The sequence below is a fragment of the Ictidomys tridecemlineatus genome, chromosome Y, assembly GCF_052094955.1.
Source record: "Ictidomys tridecemlineatus isolate mIctTri1 chromosome Y, mIctTri1.hap1, whole genome shotgun sequence".
Lineage (NCBI taxonomy): Eukaryota > Metazoa > Chordata > Mammalia > Rodentia > Sciuridae > Ictidomys > Ictidomys tridecemlineatus.
Window position 1 is genome coordinate 121,855 of NC_135494.1, and position 16,131 is coordinate 137,985.

The following is a 16,131-nucleotide window of genomic DNA, read 5'->3' on the forward strand; positions in this document are numbered from 1 at the left end:
AAAAAAGCTTATTTTTATTAAATATATCTGAATTACAAAAAAAAAATCTACTGACTTGTCTTTTACATTTTGAAATGATTTGCATCTCAGGAAATTTCATCTATATTAGTTTTAAATATCATGAAATATCAATACTTGACATTAAAAATATCATCATCCCTCTTTTCTTTCAAAAATGATTTGAAATTTTCTTAGAATAATTTCATATGAAGTTGGAAGAGGCACTGTGGCATATATATGTATGTGGAAATACATGATCTTTTAAAAAAATCTTTATTTTTAGTTGTAGTTGGACACAATACCTTTGTTTTATTTACTTATTTTTATGTGGTGCCAAGGATCGAACCCAGGTCTTCCCATGTGGTAGGTGAGTGCTCTACTACTGAGCCACAACCCCAGCCCCAATACATGATCTTTTTAAAGCATACCTCTCATGCTTCAGTCCTGTCAAAGACATCTTCTGTGTGTGTGGTGCTGGGAGGGACTCCATGGCCTCTCACATGCCAGGCAAGTGCTCTGCCACTGAGCTGCACATCCAGTCTCCAAAGATACCTTAATAAGTGGAAATTAATTAAAATTATTTGATTATGAGCACTTCCAAACAAGACAATTCTCTCAAACAAAACAATTCTCTCAATCAAAAACAAAGTAAGCTAAAAGTAATTTTTAAAATATTCCTTATAAAAAATAAAAGTTCACAGAATTAAAATTCTATAAAGGGCTAGAGTTGTGGTGCAAAGGCAGAGCGTTTGCCTGGCAGGTGTTAGGCCCTGGGTTCAATCCTCAGCACCACATATAAATAAACACAATAAATAAATAAAATAAAAAGATCCACTGACAACTAAAAAAATATTTTTAAAATTCTGTAGAAAACTGAAAGAATATTAATCAAAAATTGAATTGGTAAAACCTACTGCACAGAACTGGAGACCTGGAGGCCATGGGGAATTACATTACAAAATAACTCTAAAATAAGACAATGAATCAATTAGCATACAAAACCTTGGATTGCTACTTAGAGTTCTCGCACTCGAAGGGATCCTGGGATCATCAGGGCTCAAGGCTGGCTGTCATCTGCCCTCTAACAAATTCTGATTTTGTTTCAAATGTTCATGATCTATAGAGAAAATAAAAAGAGAGAAAGCTGACTTTTCTAAAGTTATGTTATGGTATATTGAATTCTGATATAGTTAAAATAATTCATCCAATGCAGGATGTCACTGTTTGTACAACAGATGTTATTTGGGCACCATTACAAATATACTGCCAATTAGCACAGCAGCCAGGGAGCTGCTCATCCTAGACTAGCAGGGGCAGAGTCTGCAGGAGAGGGAGGGAAGGTCAGGAGGAGGAGGAGGAGGAGGCCTGGGAGATGGGTGTGGTCTGGAAAAGAGGCAGGGTCTTAAAGAGGAGGAGGGTTGGGCTGGGATTATGGCTCCGTGGTAGAGCGATTGCCTAGCATGTGTGAGGCACTGGGTTCAAACCTTATCACCACATAAAAATAAATAAACAAAATAAAGGCATTGTGTCCATGTGAAAAACAAAAATTTTAAAAGAGAGAAAGAGAGAGAGAGAGAGAGAGAGAGAGAGAGAGAGAGAGAGAGAGAGAGAGAGAGAGGAAGGTGAGGTCTGCAGGAGAAGCAGGACAGAAAGAAGGGAAAGATCTGGAAGAGACAGGGTCTGAAGGAGGGGGAGAATGAGTCACAAGGGGGCGGGGCTTGGCAGATGGGTGGGACCTGAGGGAGGGACAGGCCCTAGAATGTGAGTAAGACATAGAGGAGAGGCAGGGTAGGAAGGAGGGGGAAGGTGGCTCGGGAGGCAAGGCAGGGCCGAAGAATATAGGTGGGGCCTGGAGAAGAGGCAGGGTCTGGAGGGGGAAGCCTTAGCAAGAGGGTCCTGGAGGGGTGACTTCCTGCTAATTAAACTCTCCACCAAAAGAAAAATGTGTGGCTGGGGTAGCTCAGTGGTAGAGTGCTTGCCTAGCATGTGTGAGGCACTGGGTTTGATCCTCACCACCACATAAAAATAAATAAATGTATTGTGCCCTTCTATAACTAAAAAAAATTTTAAACAAAACTAAGCAAAGATTAAAGAATAAAAATGTAGTTCATTATTAAAAATACAGGGGATGTATTTTTAATAAATTCTGGCTTTGTTAGAAGTATATTTAAACCTAAGCGGTTCAGAAGGCTAAGGCAGAAGGATCTTGAGTTCAAAACCAGCCTCAGCAAAAGCAAGGCAGGAAGCAACTCAGTGAAACCCTGTCTATAATACAAAATAGGGCTGCCCCACACCAGGCATCTCCCTCAGGCCGCTCTGAGGAGAATGGAACCCCGGGCGTCCCTAGAGACACGACCCACGAGGCTCCTCACACCAGGAGGCTTCCTCAGCCACTCTGAAGAGAAGGGAACCCTGGGCGTCACTAGAGACGTGACCCAAGAGAGTCCCCACACTGGGGTCTCCTCCAGACCGCTCTGAGGAGAAGGGAACCCAGGCCTACTTAGAGACATGACCTGTGAGGGTCCCCAACCCTGGCATCTCCCTCAGGAAACCCTGGAAACCACATGAGGGTCCCCAATACAGGCGTCCCCCTCAGGCTGCTCTGAAGACAAAGGAACCCCAGGCATTCCTAGAGCCATGACTCACGAAGTCTCTAAGAAGTCTCTAAGCCAAAAGTCCGCTGAGGCTGCTCTGAGGAGAATGGAGCTCCGGGAGTCCCTGGAGGCATGACCCACGAGAGTCCCGAACCTGGGTGTCTCTCACAATCTGCTCTGGGAAGGGAGCTCTGCCCCTCTCTGTGGAGTGACCCAACACTCCAGTGAGCTGGGGCTCTCCCGGGTTGGTCCTGAGGGGAAAGCCAGCTCTCCTCACTCTCAGGGAGGCAGCATTAAAGATGGCGGCGAGGCCCTGCCCCTTCTGGACCACGCCCCTTTGGCCACGTGCACGTGCACCAGCTGCTCACGGCTCAAAGGCGCGGCCTCTCCTGGCTCCCTGGTGAATGTCAGCGCCTTCTTCCACCCTCAGCAGTTACTGAATAAAATCTGTTCCCACTGCTGTAACTAGGTCTGGCTGTGGCACCATGAGGAGTGGAATCTCAGGAGAGGAGAAATGGAGTCCAGGAGACCCTTCCCTGCACTCCACCAGGCCAAGGGCTGCAGCAGCCTGAGGCAGGTGGGCAGAGGCACAGAGGGAGGCTTCCACAGGGAGTCTAGACACTCAGGCGCCCAAGGGCAGAGACCACCTCAAAGGCTTCTGGGACATGTAGTCTTTGAGACAGAGTGACTTAGCCAGGGTCTGTCCCATTTTGGAATCAGGAATTTTAAGAAAATCTGTTAATTCCCAGCCCAGGGTGAACACTGTAGGAGGGTAGAAGAACCTGAGCTCAGACCAAATTCCAAGTAGCCTCGGAGAGCATTCTAGGTCAGTCAGTCTGTCCTGCCTGTCCAGCTCTCACCATAGATGCCTCCGGGAGCTGCAGGCTACACAGATTCAGGGTTCTCAGGGATTCTAGACAGTGTAGTCTGGTGCTCTGCCCACACCGTCTTTGCCCTTCAGGACCATGGAAGTTGTGTGCCATGTGCTGGCCCAGGCACCCTGGAGGACCCTGGCAGTGGACTCTGGTGTTCTACCCATGCAGTCCTCACCCCAGAAGCCAGAGGCTACAAGTAGCACATTTACCCTCATATCCCCAGGATTCTGGGTAGTGCAGTCTTGTATTCTACAATGCAGCCCAGCTGCAAGGTCTCTGTGAGCTGCAGGCTACTCAGGCATCCCTAGTGATTCTGAACAGTGTAGCCTTCCCATTCAGCCCTCACTCCAGAAGCCTATGGGGGCTTCAAGTAGCACATTCACCCTCATATACCCACCTAGAATTCTGGGTAGTGTAATCCAGTCTTCTACAATGCAGCCTCCACCCCCAGCAGAGGTCTCTAGAAATTGTAGGCTACACAGTCATTCAGGCATCCCTAGGGATTCTGGACAGTGTATTCTGGTGTTCTGCCAAGGCAGCCATCACTACAGTGGATTCTGGGAGCTGCAAGCCCCCAAGGATTATGGGTATTATAGCCTGGTACTATGTTCAACTGCACAGTGACTACTTAGAGCTCAGAGCCCTCAGGAATTCTGAGTATTGTAGTCAGTTCTACTCAGTCAGCCCTGACCGCAGAGGTCTCTGAGAGCTGTGGCCATTGATTATTCTGGGTTGTGCAGTCCATCCTACCTAAGTGGACTTCACTATCAAAGGTCTGGGATTTGTGTAGCACAAGCCTGCCTAGACACCCCTGGGAGTCTGTGTAGTGCAATACAAACCTTGCCCTGGCAGTACTCAAAAGGTAGGTGTCTGGGAGATGCAGGCCTCCAGGGATTCTGGTAGCATAGTCTTGCCTTCTGCCTCCATAGCCCTCACTGTGGAAGCCTCTGAGAGTTCCAGGCCACATGGACACTGGGCACCTCCAAGAATTCTAGGTGGTGTAGTTCAGCTCCCTACCCTGCAGCCCTCACTATTGCAGATCCTGGGAACTGCAATTCCCCCTGAGGATTCTGGATAAGGAAGTCCAGTGTTTTGCCTACAAGCCCCTACTGCAAGGGCCATGAGAACTGAAGGCCACATGCTTACCTTGGTACTGAAGACCTCACTGTGGAAGCCTCCCGGAATTGCAGGCAGCACATTCACCAGTGTGTCCCCAGGAATTGTAGGTAGTGTAGTCTGACCTGCATAATGCACAGCTCTCACTTGGGAGGCCTCTGGGGGTTGCAGGCTGCATACTCACCTGGGAAACACACCTCACCAAGGATTCTGGATACTGCAGTTAAGCTCTCAGTCCAACAGTCCTCACAACAGAGGATCCTGAGAGCTGCTAACACCGAGATTTGTGGGTAATATAGTCCTGTGTTTTTCCTACTCACTGCAGAAAATTCTGAAACTCAAATTCCCACTTAGGATTGTGAGTAATGCAGTCTAATAGTTTGCCCACTCACCACAGAGGATTCTGGGAGCTGCAGTCCCTGATGGTTCTAGATAATGCAGTCTAGGGTTTGCCTGCACAGTCCTGCTGAGGATCACAGGAGCTGAAGACCCCATGCTTTCCCTGGTACCCTAGAGATTCTAGGTAGTGTGCTCTAACAATACAACTGTCAGCACAGAAACCTCTGGGACTTACAGGGTCAGGGTATGAAGGCATCCCCAGAAGTTCTGAGCATTGAAGTCTGGTATTCTGCCCTTGCAATTCTCACCCCAGAGGCTCTTGGGCAGAGCAGGCACCCAAAAGTAATTGATAGCATAGTTTGATTTTTTTGTCAGTATGGCCCTCTCTGCAGAGGTCTCTGCAAGCTGCAGGTCCCCAAGAATTATGGGTAGTACACTTTGTCATTTGACCCATGCTGCCCTCAATTGAGAAGGCTCTGGTAACTGCAATGATGATTCTGTAGTTACCCAGGATTCAGGGTAGTGCAATCCATCATAATCCTTACATCTCTCACCCTAGAGGCTCCTGAGAGCTTCTCACTGCATTTTCATGATCCCTTACCCTCAGGCCCCAGTGAGACTCCAGGCACTGGGCCCTCCCTACACCACCTTGAGGGGGCATTTGTGTCCTTAGACACTCAAACCACAAAAAATACATTGATATACCATGATAATGAGCAGCCAAAGCCTCAGTAAGAAATACTGTTGTTGTTGTGAGGCTGGGGATGTGGCTCAAGTGGTAGCGTGCTCGCCTAGCATGCGGGGGGTGCTGGGTTTGATCCTCAGCACCACATAAAAATAAATAAAGATGTTGTGCCCACCAAAAACTAAAAAATAAATATTAAAAAAAGAAATACTGTTGTAAAATAAGTTCTGCTAAAATATTACCTGAGAAAGTAAAGAACATGGCAGAACTTACTTCTCAGCACACCAGGCAGTGCACAGGAAGCTTCTTCCTCATGTTTTCCTCACATGGACCTCAGTCATCTGAATCCACAGTGGAGCCTCCATGGGTAGGTGCCAAGGAGAAGGAAGCTCTGGTCCTCACCATAGATATATCCACCAGGCATCCCCAGGCCATGGTATCTTTCTAGGTGTGTCCCCAGGATTAAAAAAAAAAAAAACAACACTGGTTTACACCTTAGATAGAGCCCCTAGGAGTCCCTAGATGTGGCATCTCTCAGGTGGGTCCCCAGGAGAAGGAAATTTGATTGGGCACAGAACACAGCCCCCAAAAGTAATTGATCAGAGAAAGTTGTCCTGAGTGCCCCCTGCTGGCCACTGTAGACAGTGCAGGATGCTGGGTGTTCACTGTTCAGAGCTGCACTCCCTTGTGCTAGGCACAGTGAAGCTCTAAAATTCACACTTCTGACTATTCCAGGTCATGATTTTGGAAATCAAAAAGAAATAGAGCCTACCATCCTATGTCATGATCAGAATGGATGGAGATAGCAAGCAGCAAAATACAGGGCCCATAGACAAAATTTCATTGAATTCAGCAATCAAACTGGAATAAGAAAAATTTTAAAACATTAATATTTCAAATAGAGACCCCAAATATGAAGTACTTTCATGTAAGTCTTAAAGTACAATCATTCTTTCAGAAAATCTTGAAATGTTTAGAAAGAAATCAAATGAAATATAAATAAATGCAGATATACTTTGTTCAGGTCTCAATATAATTAAGATGAAATTGTCTCAAACCTGACCTGAAGATTCAGTGCATTCCAGAAATTCCCAACAAGCTGTTTTTAAACATAGACTAGACAGCACTGACTGCAAAAGGACCGACTTCAAGAAGGCACATATATGGACACCAGAACCTATCAAAATACTCTCTAGACTTGCATTTAAAATGGGAAACTGTAAAACTCTAGAAGATGTGCATGACCACATGTTTCATGAATACAGCACCCCCCCAAAAAATCCATGAAATCTGGGGATGTGGCTCAGTGGTTAAGCACCCCTGAGTTCAATCCCTGCTACCAAACAAACAAATGATAACAACAACAAATCCATGAAAGAAAAACCTGATAATGTGGACTGTATTAAACTGCTCTGTTAAAAAAAAATCATATTAAGGCGATAAAAAGACAAATCAAAGACTGGGGGAAACTTTGAAAAGTATATGTCTAAAACAAACTTGTGTACAAAATATAGTAAGGCACTCAACAATAACCCAACATTGGGCTGGGGATGTGGCTCAAGCGGTGGCGCACTCGCCTGGTATGCGTGCGGCCCGGGTTCGATCCTCAGCACCACATACCAACAAAGATGTTGTGTCCGCCGAGAACTAAAAAATAAATATTAAAAATTATCTCTCTCTCTCTCTCTCTCTCTCTCTCTCTCTCTCTCTCTCTCCCCCCTCTCTCACTCTCTCTTTAAAAAAAAAAACAAACAATAACCCAACATAATGGGTAAAGATCTGAACAGACAATGCACAAGAAAGACACAAGATGGCAAAGAAGCATAGAAATGACTCTGAGTATCACCTGTCATGAGGAAAGCATAAACTAAGTTCCCAAGGTGCACTGCACAACTATTAAGCTGCTAAGGTCTTTACTAAAGTGTAGTATCAACCATGAGGATGATGAGCAGCCACAGGAACTCTTTTGAGACCCTGCCTCTATATAAAATACAAAAAAGGGCTGGGGATGTGGCTCAGTGATTAAGTGCCCCTGGATTCAATCCCCGGTACACCCACAAAAAAAAAAAAGATTAAAATACTCTAAAGTGGACATGGTTATATTTCCTCAAACACCTACTTGTTTAATTATTTATACAGTTAATTACTGGTAACTGAAATTCTTAGCTAGTTCTGAATTTTATTAGGAACATTTAGAACACAAAAATCAAATAGTTCAAACTAATATAAAATTCAAAGTATGTGCCTCTTTTACATATTTCATGTTGAAGTAATAACATATGATAACTTATTATATTTTTATCATGTCACTAAGTTCTAGGTTTGTCTTAAAACTTGATCACTACAGGGGGTAAAAATGACATTTTAGAGATTCTATTTCAACTCATGGCTTAACTTTCCCTAAAGCGTGACTTTATTTAAAAAAAAAAAAAAGTCCTAATACAAATTGACTCACTGTGACTGAATGACTTATCCCAAAGAATCCTTGTCTCTATTTTATTTCTATGCATACCTTTTAGCAGCAATATAATCAAATATTTGTCATTGGGACAAATAGTCAAAGAAATAGTCATCTCCTCCAAAACCTCTGCAGGAAGTGGTGAGCCAAGAGAAGCAGAGGTTTCAACTCAGTCCAGGAGTGATATTAGATGCTGCTGTGTTGTGGGAAAACACTCTACCTTTTAGAAATCACAAGGAGCTATGGATGCCCAAACTCTTGCATGAGTCTCAATCTAGTTGAAATTCTAAGTAATTTTATTGTCACTAGCTCATCATGAAGCTCATGACAACTAAAGGATCTATGGGGCTGGGGATGTAGCTCAGTGGTAGAAGGATTTCCTAGCATGCAGGAGTCCCTAGGACCAACCCCCAGAACTACAAAAGGGAAAAAAAGAATTTATGTCTTATTTGTGTAATCAAATAGAAAATGAATAATCATTCCTCTTAAGGAAATATGTTGGGCCTAAAACACTTGAGACTCTCAGAATCAAAATACTCTCCTTATAGTGTATTGCATAGCTAGACCATCAATAACAGTGGTGTCACATCATAAAGCATGTTCACATTAAGCTTACCATCAAAACAACAAAAAGGCTTTATTGACTGTTGATAAGAAAAATGACACATGCCTCTCATCTCAGCTATTTGGGAGGATAAAGCAGAAAGATCACAAATTTGAGGCTGACATTAGCAATTCAGCTAGACCCTGTCTCAAAATGAAATTGTAACAAGGACTGGGGACATATGTAGCTCAGGGCTTGCATAGCACATGCAAGGCCCTGGGTTTAATCCCCAGTGCCAAAAAAAAAAAAAAATTCTCCAGGTGAGACATCTGATAACAGTCAACTATGGCAGGTACAGAACAGGACAGAAGCCATTATGTCAACCTCCTCAAAATGACTAAAGTAAACCTGCACTTTGTTGAGCTCACAATACTAACATGTATGATTTCTGCTTCTAATAATTCAAATATAACCATTTGAATATGATCAAAAGTGCATGTACTTTTCTAATGAATCCAACAAATATGAGAGAGATACTCAATTGCATTCTGAAAGCCACCTTATAAGCACATAGGGGCACAACACTAGGATAAAATGTAATCATGGCATTTCCCACATGAAATAACCCTAAATACTAATAAATACATTAAAATTATTAAATACTAATAAATAAATTAAATACTAATAAATACATAATTTCAAAATAAAGACAAATTCATGAAATCAAAAGCAAATTGATACATTTTTAAAAGATATTTTGAATAAGAGGTGAAATTCTTAAAGGGTTCTCCCACAAGAATTCCTGACAACATAAAGTATCATGCTCATTAGAAGGCCCATCCCTTTGTATGCAAGGAATAAGAGAACTTTCTGATGAATGTAGAACTTTAATAGGACCTATGGACATGCTTTCTAAATTTGAAAAGAAGAAAATATCTGTTTTTTAAAAAAGCTTATTTTTAATAAATGTATCTGAATTACAAAAAAAGCAGCTACTGACTTGTCTCTTACATTTTGTAATGATTTGCACCCCAGGAGATTTCATCTATAGTGGTGTTAAATATCATAAAATATCAACAGTTAACATTAAAAATATCATCATCCCTCTTCTCTTTTAAAACTGATTTGCAATTTTCTTAGAATAATTTCATATGAACTTGGAAAAGGCACTGTGGTATATGTGTATATGTGGAAATACAAGATCTTTTTAAAAATTATTTATTTTTAGTTGTAGTTCGACACAATACCTTTGTTTTATTTACTTATTTTTATGTGGTGCTGAGGATTGAACCCAGGGCCTCACATGTGCTAGGTGAGTGCTCTACTGCTGAGCTACAACCCCAGCCCCAATACATGATCTTTTTAAAGCATACCTCTCATGCTTGAGTCCTGTCAAAGACATCTTCTGGATGGACTCCATGGCCTCTCACATTCCAGGCAAGTGCTCTTCCACTGAGCTGCACAACCAGTCTCCAAAAATACCTTAATAAATGGAAATTAATTAAAATCATTTGATTATGAGCACTTCCAAACAAGACAATTCTCTCAAACAAAACAATTCTCTCAATCAAAAACAAAGTAAGCTAAAAGTAATTTTTAAAATATTCCTTAAAAAAAATAGAAGTCCAAGAATTAAAAATTCTATGGAGAGCTAGAGTTGTGGTGCAAAGGCAGAGTGTTTGCCTGGCAGGTGTTAGGCCCTGGGTTCAATCCTCAGCACCACATATAATAAAACAAAATAAATAAATAAAATAAAAAGATCCACTGACAACTAAAAAGTATTTTAAAAATTATGTAGAAAACTGAAAGAATATTAATTAAAAATTGAATAGGAAAAACCTACTGCACAGAACTGGAGGCAATGAGGAATTACATAGCAAAATAACTCTAAAATAAGAAAAATAAATGAATCAATTAGCATACAGAACCTTGGACTGCTACTTAGAGTTCTCCCACTGGATGGGATCCTGAGATCATCAAGGCTCAAGGCTGGCTGTCATCTGCCCTTTAACAAATTCTGATTTTGTTTCAAATGTTCATGATCTATAGAGAAAATAAAAAGAGAGAAAGGTGACTTTTCTAAAGTTATGTTATGGTATATCAAATTCTGATATAGTTAAAATAATTCATCCAATGCAGGATGTCACTGTTTATACAACAGATGTTATTTGTGCACCATTACAAATATACTGCCAATTAGCACAGCAGCCAGGGAGCTACTCATCCTAGACTAGCAGTGGCAGAGTCTGCAGGAGGGGGAGGGAAGGTCAGGAGGAGGAGGAGGAGGGGGCCTGGGAGATGGGTGGGGTCTGGAAAAGAGGCAGGGTCTTAAAGAGGAGGAGGGTTGGGCTGGGATTTATGGCTCAGTGGTAGAGCACTTGCCTAGGATGTGTGAGGCACTGGGTTCAAACCTTTTTAAAAATATTGCTGAGGTAAAACAGCAGAAGTTCATAGGATTAAGAATTCTGTAGAGGGGCTGGGGATCTGGCTCAAGTGGTAACTCACTCGCCTAGCATGCGTGCGGCCCAGGTTCCACCCTCAGCACCATATGCAAACAAAGATGTTGTGTCCACCGAAAACTAAAAAATAAATATTAAAATTCTCTCTCTCTCTCTCTCTCTCTCTCTCTCTCTCTCTCTCTCTCTCTCTCTTAAAAAAAAGAATTCTGTAGAAAACTAAAAAGAGAAAAACTTAAAAAGAACTGGAAACCTGGTCGACATGGGACATTTCCTAGTAAATACAGACATTGCAAAACAACTAAAATAAGAAAACTCAATCGGGCTGGGGATGTGGCTCAAGCGTTAGTGCACTCGCCTAGCATGCATGCGGCCTGGGTTCGATCCTCAGCACCACATACAAACAAAGATGTTGTGTCCGCCGAGAACTAAAAAATAAATATTAAAAAATTCTCTCTCTCTCTCTCTCTCCCCCCCCCACTCTTTAAAAAAAAAAAAAAAGAAAAGAAAACTCAATCAATCCATTACCATAGCAAAGTTGGAACTGCTGCTTGGAGATCTCCCACTGGAAAAGACCCTGGGATCATTAGGGTTCACAGCTAAGTGTTACCTGACCTTTCACAGATTCTGATTTTATTTCAAATGTTTATGATCTAGAGAAAAAAGGTGACTTTCCTAAAGTCACTTTATGTTCATCAAAGCCTGATATAGTCAAGATATTTCATCCATGTAGAATGTCAATGTTTATACAACAGGCTATTTTGTGCACCACTGCAAATATACTGTCAATTAGTGCCCTGAGCTGTGGCTGAGAGAGGCGGGGCCTGGAAACAGGTTAGGGTCTGGAGGAGGGCCACAATCTGGACAGGGCAGGGATCTGTAGAAGAGACATGGGGGCCTTGGGGGAAGGGTCTAGGCAGAGTCTGTGGAGGCTGTGGTCTGGAGGATGGGGTGGGGTCAGGAGATGGGAGGCAAGGCCTGGAAGAGGGGTCTGGAGGAAGGTCAGAGCCAACAGGAGGGACAACAGATGGTGAGGAATAGTGGCCTTGGTGGTCACTCGCTCAGAGCCCTGAGTTCTCTAGCCTTCCATCCCAACAACCCACCTCAGGGACACTGACCTGAGCTGGGTGGAGACAGCAACAGTCTGCCTCACCCACCACCCTCCACCCGGTACAGTAGGCCCCAGCAGCTTCAATGAATCCTGGGCAGAAGTCCCTGGCCATCCACCACCCTGCCTGCTCTGTACCAGCCACCTTAAAGTACATAGAAGTACCAGGTATTCTACTGAAAGAGGAGAGGACCCGGGTATGGTGGTATACACCATAATAATCCCAGCTACATAGGGAAACTGAGAAATAAAAATTCTAAATTTGAGGCTAGTCTGGGAAATTTAGCAAAATCCTGTCTCAAAAAGAAAAGTGAGGATGTTGCTCACTTATAGGGGTAGAGCACTTACATAGGATACATGAAATCCTGAGTTCAAATCCCAGTCTAAAAAATATATATATATTTTAAGAAGAGGTATACACTGTTACTATAAAACCAAGTTCCTTTTATTCTACATTCATCTTTATCATCATTTAAATGCATTATCACATTCATGAACAATGAATTATTTTGGCAGAAGCTGTAGAGCACTTGAAAACTAAAATGTAAGATGCTATTTATTATAGATCAATCAATTCAAGATAAATGATTTCTAAAATGAAGATGTAAGCCAGTAGAAAAGCTAGATTGGGATCATAGACACTGACTCTGCAACATATTGGTGCAGGCACTGACTTCCTCAACAAGACCCATAAAGTTCAAAAAATAAAACCAAGACTCAATAAGTGGGATGCCTTCAAATTAAAATGCTCTGCCCAGTAAAGGAAATAGGATCATGAAGACAGCCTCTAAGAATGGGAGAAAGTCTTTTCCATCTACTTTTCCAACAAGGGATTAATATCCAGAAATATAAATAACTCAAAACATGTAACAACAGAAAAATGAATAGCTCAATACAAAAATGGGTGAAAGAACTAAGCAGACATTTCTCAAAAAGAGAAATACAAAGGGCCAAAAACATGAAAGAAAAAAAAGTTTCAACATCCCTGGCAATCAGAGAAATGCAAATCACATCTACATTAAGATTTCATCTCCAGTTAGAAGGGCAAACATCAGGAATACAAAAACTAACAAACTCTGGTGAGGATATGGAGAAAGTTACACTCACCTGTTGTTTGTGCAGACGAGTGCAACCAAACACTATGGACAGCAGTTCAGAGATTCCTCAAGAAACTAGAAATAAAGGCATCACATGATCCAGCTGTTCCTCCCACCTTTTTTTTTTTTTTTTTTTTTGGTATTTACCTAAAAGAACAAAAATCAGCATGCTATAGGAATACAGCCATATCAATGTTTAAGCCAGCACAATTCTCAAGCACAATTCACAAGCTATGAAACCATCCCAGGTATCTGTCAACAGATGAGCAGATAAAGAAAGCATGGCATATACACACATCAGAGTTTTACTTGGCCATAAAGAACAATGAAATTACTGCATCTGCTGGTAAATGAATGGAACTGGAGAACATCATGCTAATTGAAATAAGCCAGACTCAGAAAGCCAAGGTCAAATGTTTTATCTTATATACAGAAACTAGAGATAAGTAAGGAAATATAAAAAGGGGGAGATCCCATAAAGATAGAAGGGAGGTCAGTGGAATAGAAGGGGATGTAGGGGGAGAGAGGAGGGATGGGAAAAGGGAGGAACTGCAGAATGAAACTGACCAAACAATCTAAGTACATATACGATTCCACCACAGTGAATCCCCCCTTCATGTCTATCTATAAACCACCAGTTTAACAAAACAATAAATAAATAGAAGGAAGACCACTAGAGAAAGAGGAGCAGGAGAAAGGAGGTGGAGAGGGAACATGGAAATACTGGGGTGAAACTGAACAAGTTATACTCCATGCATGTCTGCATACATCAAAATGGACCCCAGTATTATGGATAAGTAAAATGCACCAGGGCTGGGGTTGTGGCTCAGTGGTAGAGCACTCACCAAGCACATGTGATGCCCTGGATTTGATCCTCAGCACCACATAAAAAATAAATAAATAAAGGTATTGTGTCTAGCTACAACTAAAAATAATATTTTAAAAAATTTTCTAAAGATGGAAGTTGCACATATACTGATAATTAAACTGGAATTCTCTCAACCAAAGAAAAATGTGATTCATGAGTGTAGTTTCATGAGTTTAGTTCCATGAAATGTGGTTCATGAGTTTAGTACATGGAATACACTTTCTTAATATGTTTAGGTGTAGATCAAACAAACACCTGTATCTTATATATTTATATGTGGTGCTGAGGGTCAAACCCAGTGCCTCACACATGCTAGGCAAGCACTCTACCAGGAAGCTTCAGCCCCAGCCCTGAAATACATTTTTAATAAATACATTTGTTACAAATAGCATACTAAACTGAAATAAAGTAGTGGGCTGTTAACACACGTGCTTTTCCATATTTCCGTATTCTTTTCTACTACTTTGACACCATTAAAACAATAAGGAGGGCTGGGGTTGTGGCTCAGTGGCAGAGCACTTGCCTAGGATGTGTGAAGCACTGGGTTTGATTCTCAGTATCAATAAATAAAACACAATCCATGGACAACTAAAATAACATTTTAAAAAATAAGCAATAAGGAACACAAGTAATGGAGTCTCTCCTGGGCTTAGAACCCTCATTCATCATTCCTCCTTCATCCCACCCAGGTTCTCCAGGAAAAACCTGGGGTAACTGTAGAAAGATGATGAGGGGCTGGGGCTGGGGCTCCATGGTAGAGCACTCGCCGAGCACGTGCAAGGCCCTGGGTTCCCTCCTCAGCACCACATAAAAATAAATAAACTAAATAAAGGTATTAGGTCCAACTACATCTAAATTTTATTTCAAATTATGACAATATATACATAATGTAAATTATTTTAAACAAATGATGAGGGTCACAACCTAAGGCCTGCTGCAGAGCTAGCCTGAATGAAATAGTGAAGGAGCAGGGTGCACAGCCAGGCTCTCCCAGCTCTCAGTCCCAAGGTGGGGCTCTCTCCTCCCCAACGCCACATTTCCCACACCTGCTGCAGGTCATCTTCAGCACCACATACCAACAAAGATGTTGTGTCTCGCCAAGAACTAAAATATAAATATTTTTAAAAATTCTCTCTCTCTCTCTCTCTCTCTCTCTCTCTCTCTCTCTTTAAAAAATAAAATAAAATAAAATAAAAATTTTTAAAAAATAAATTCCCCCTTAGGGTTGTGGGTACTTCAGTCCCAGGGCTTGCTCAGCCATCAAAGAGGGTTCTGGGAGCTGAAGTTCTGAGGACTGTGGGTAATGTAGTGCACTGTTCATGCTCAATTACTACAAAGGATCCTGGGAGCGTCAGCCCCTGAGGGTTCTGGGTAATGTAGTGTAGTTTCAGGCTCAATTACTACAAAGGATCCTGGGAGCTGCAGCACCTGAGGGTTCTGGGTAATGTAGTGCAGTGTTCATGCTCAATTACTACAAAGGATCCTGGGAGCTGCAGCACCTGAGGGTTCTGGGTAATGTAGTGCAGTGTTCATGCTCAATTATTACAAAGGATCCTGGGAGCTGCAGCCCCTGAGAGTTCTGGGTAATGTAGTGCAGTGTTCAGGCTCAATTACTACAAAGGATCCTGGGAAATGCAGCCCCTGAGGGTTCTGGGTAATGTAATGCAGTGTTCAGGCTCAATTACTACAAAGGATCCTGGGAGCTGCAGCTCCTGAGGGTTCTGGGTAATGTAGTGCAGTTTCATGCTCAATTACTACAAAGGATCCTGGGAGCTGCAGCCCCTGAGGGTTCAGGGTAATGTAGTGCAGTTTCATGCTCAATTACTACAAAGGATCCTGGGAGCTGCAGCCCCTGAGAGTTCTGGGTAATGTAATGCAGTGTTCAGGCTCAATTACTACAAAGGATCCTGGGAGCTGAAGCAACTGACGGTTCTGGGTAATGTAGTGCAGTTTCATGCTCAATTACTACAAAGGATCCTGGAAGCTGCAGC

The 16,131-nt window shown here is 42.2% G+C and overlaps 1 long non-coding RNA gene across 1 annotated transcript; it reads right to left on the reverse strand.

Annotated features, from left to right (window-relative positions):
• LOC144371922 (uncharacterized) lies at positions 1-10,533 on the reverse strand. Its single transcript, XR_013431989.1, has 4 exons — positions 9,985-10,533; positions 5,883-6,053; positions 1,003-1,117; positions 1-552 (listed from the first exon to the last, which is right to left on the reverse strand). It is a non-coding gene; the product is annotated as an uncharacterized LOC144371922 (long non-coding RNA).
• Positions 10,534-16,131: the final 5,598 nt, after the last annotated feature.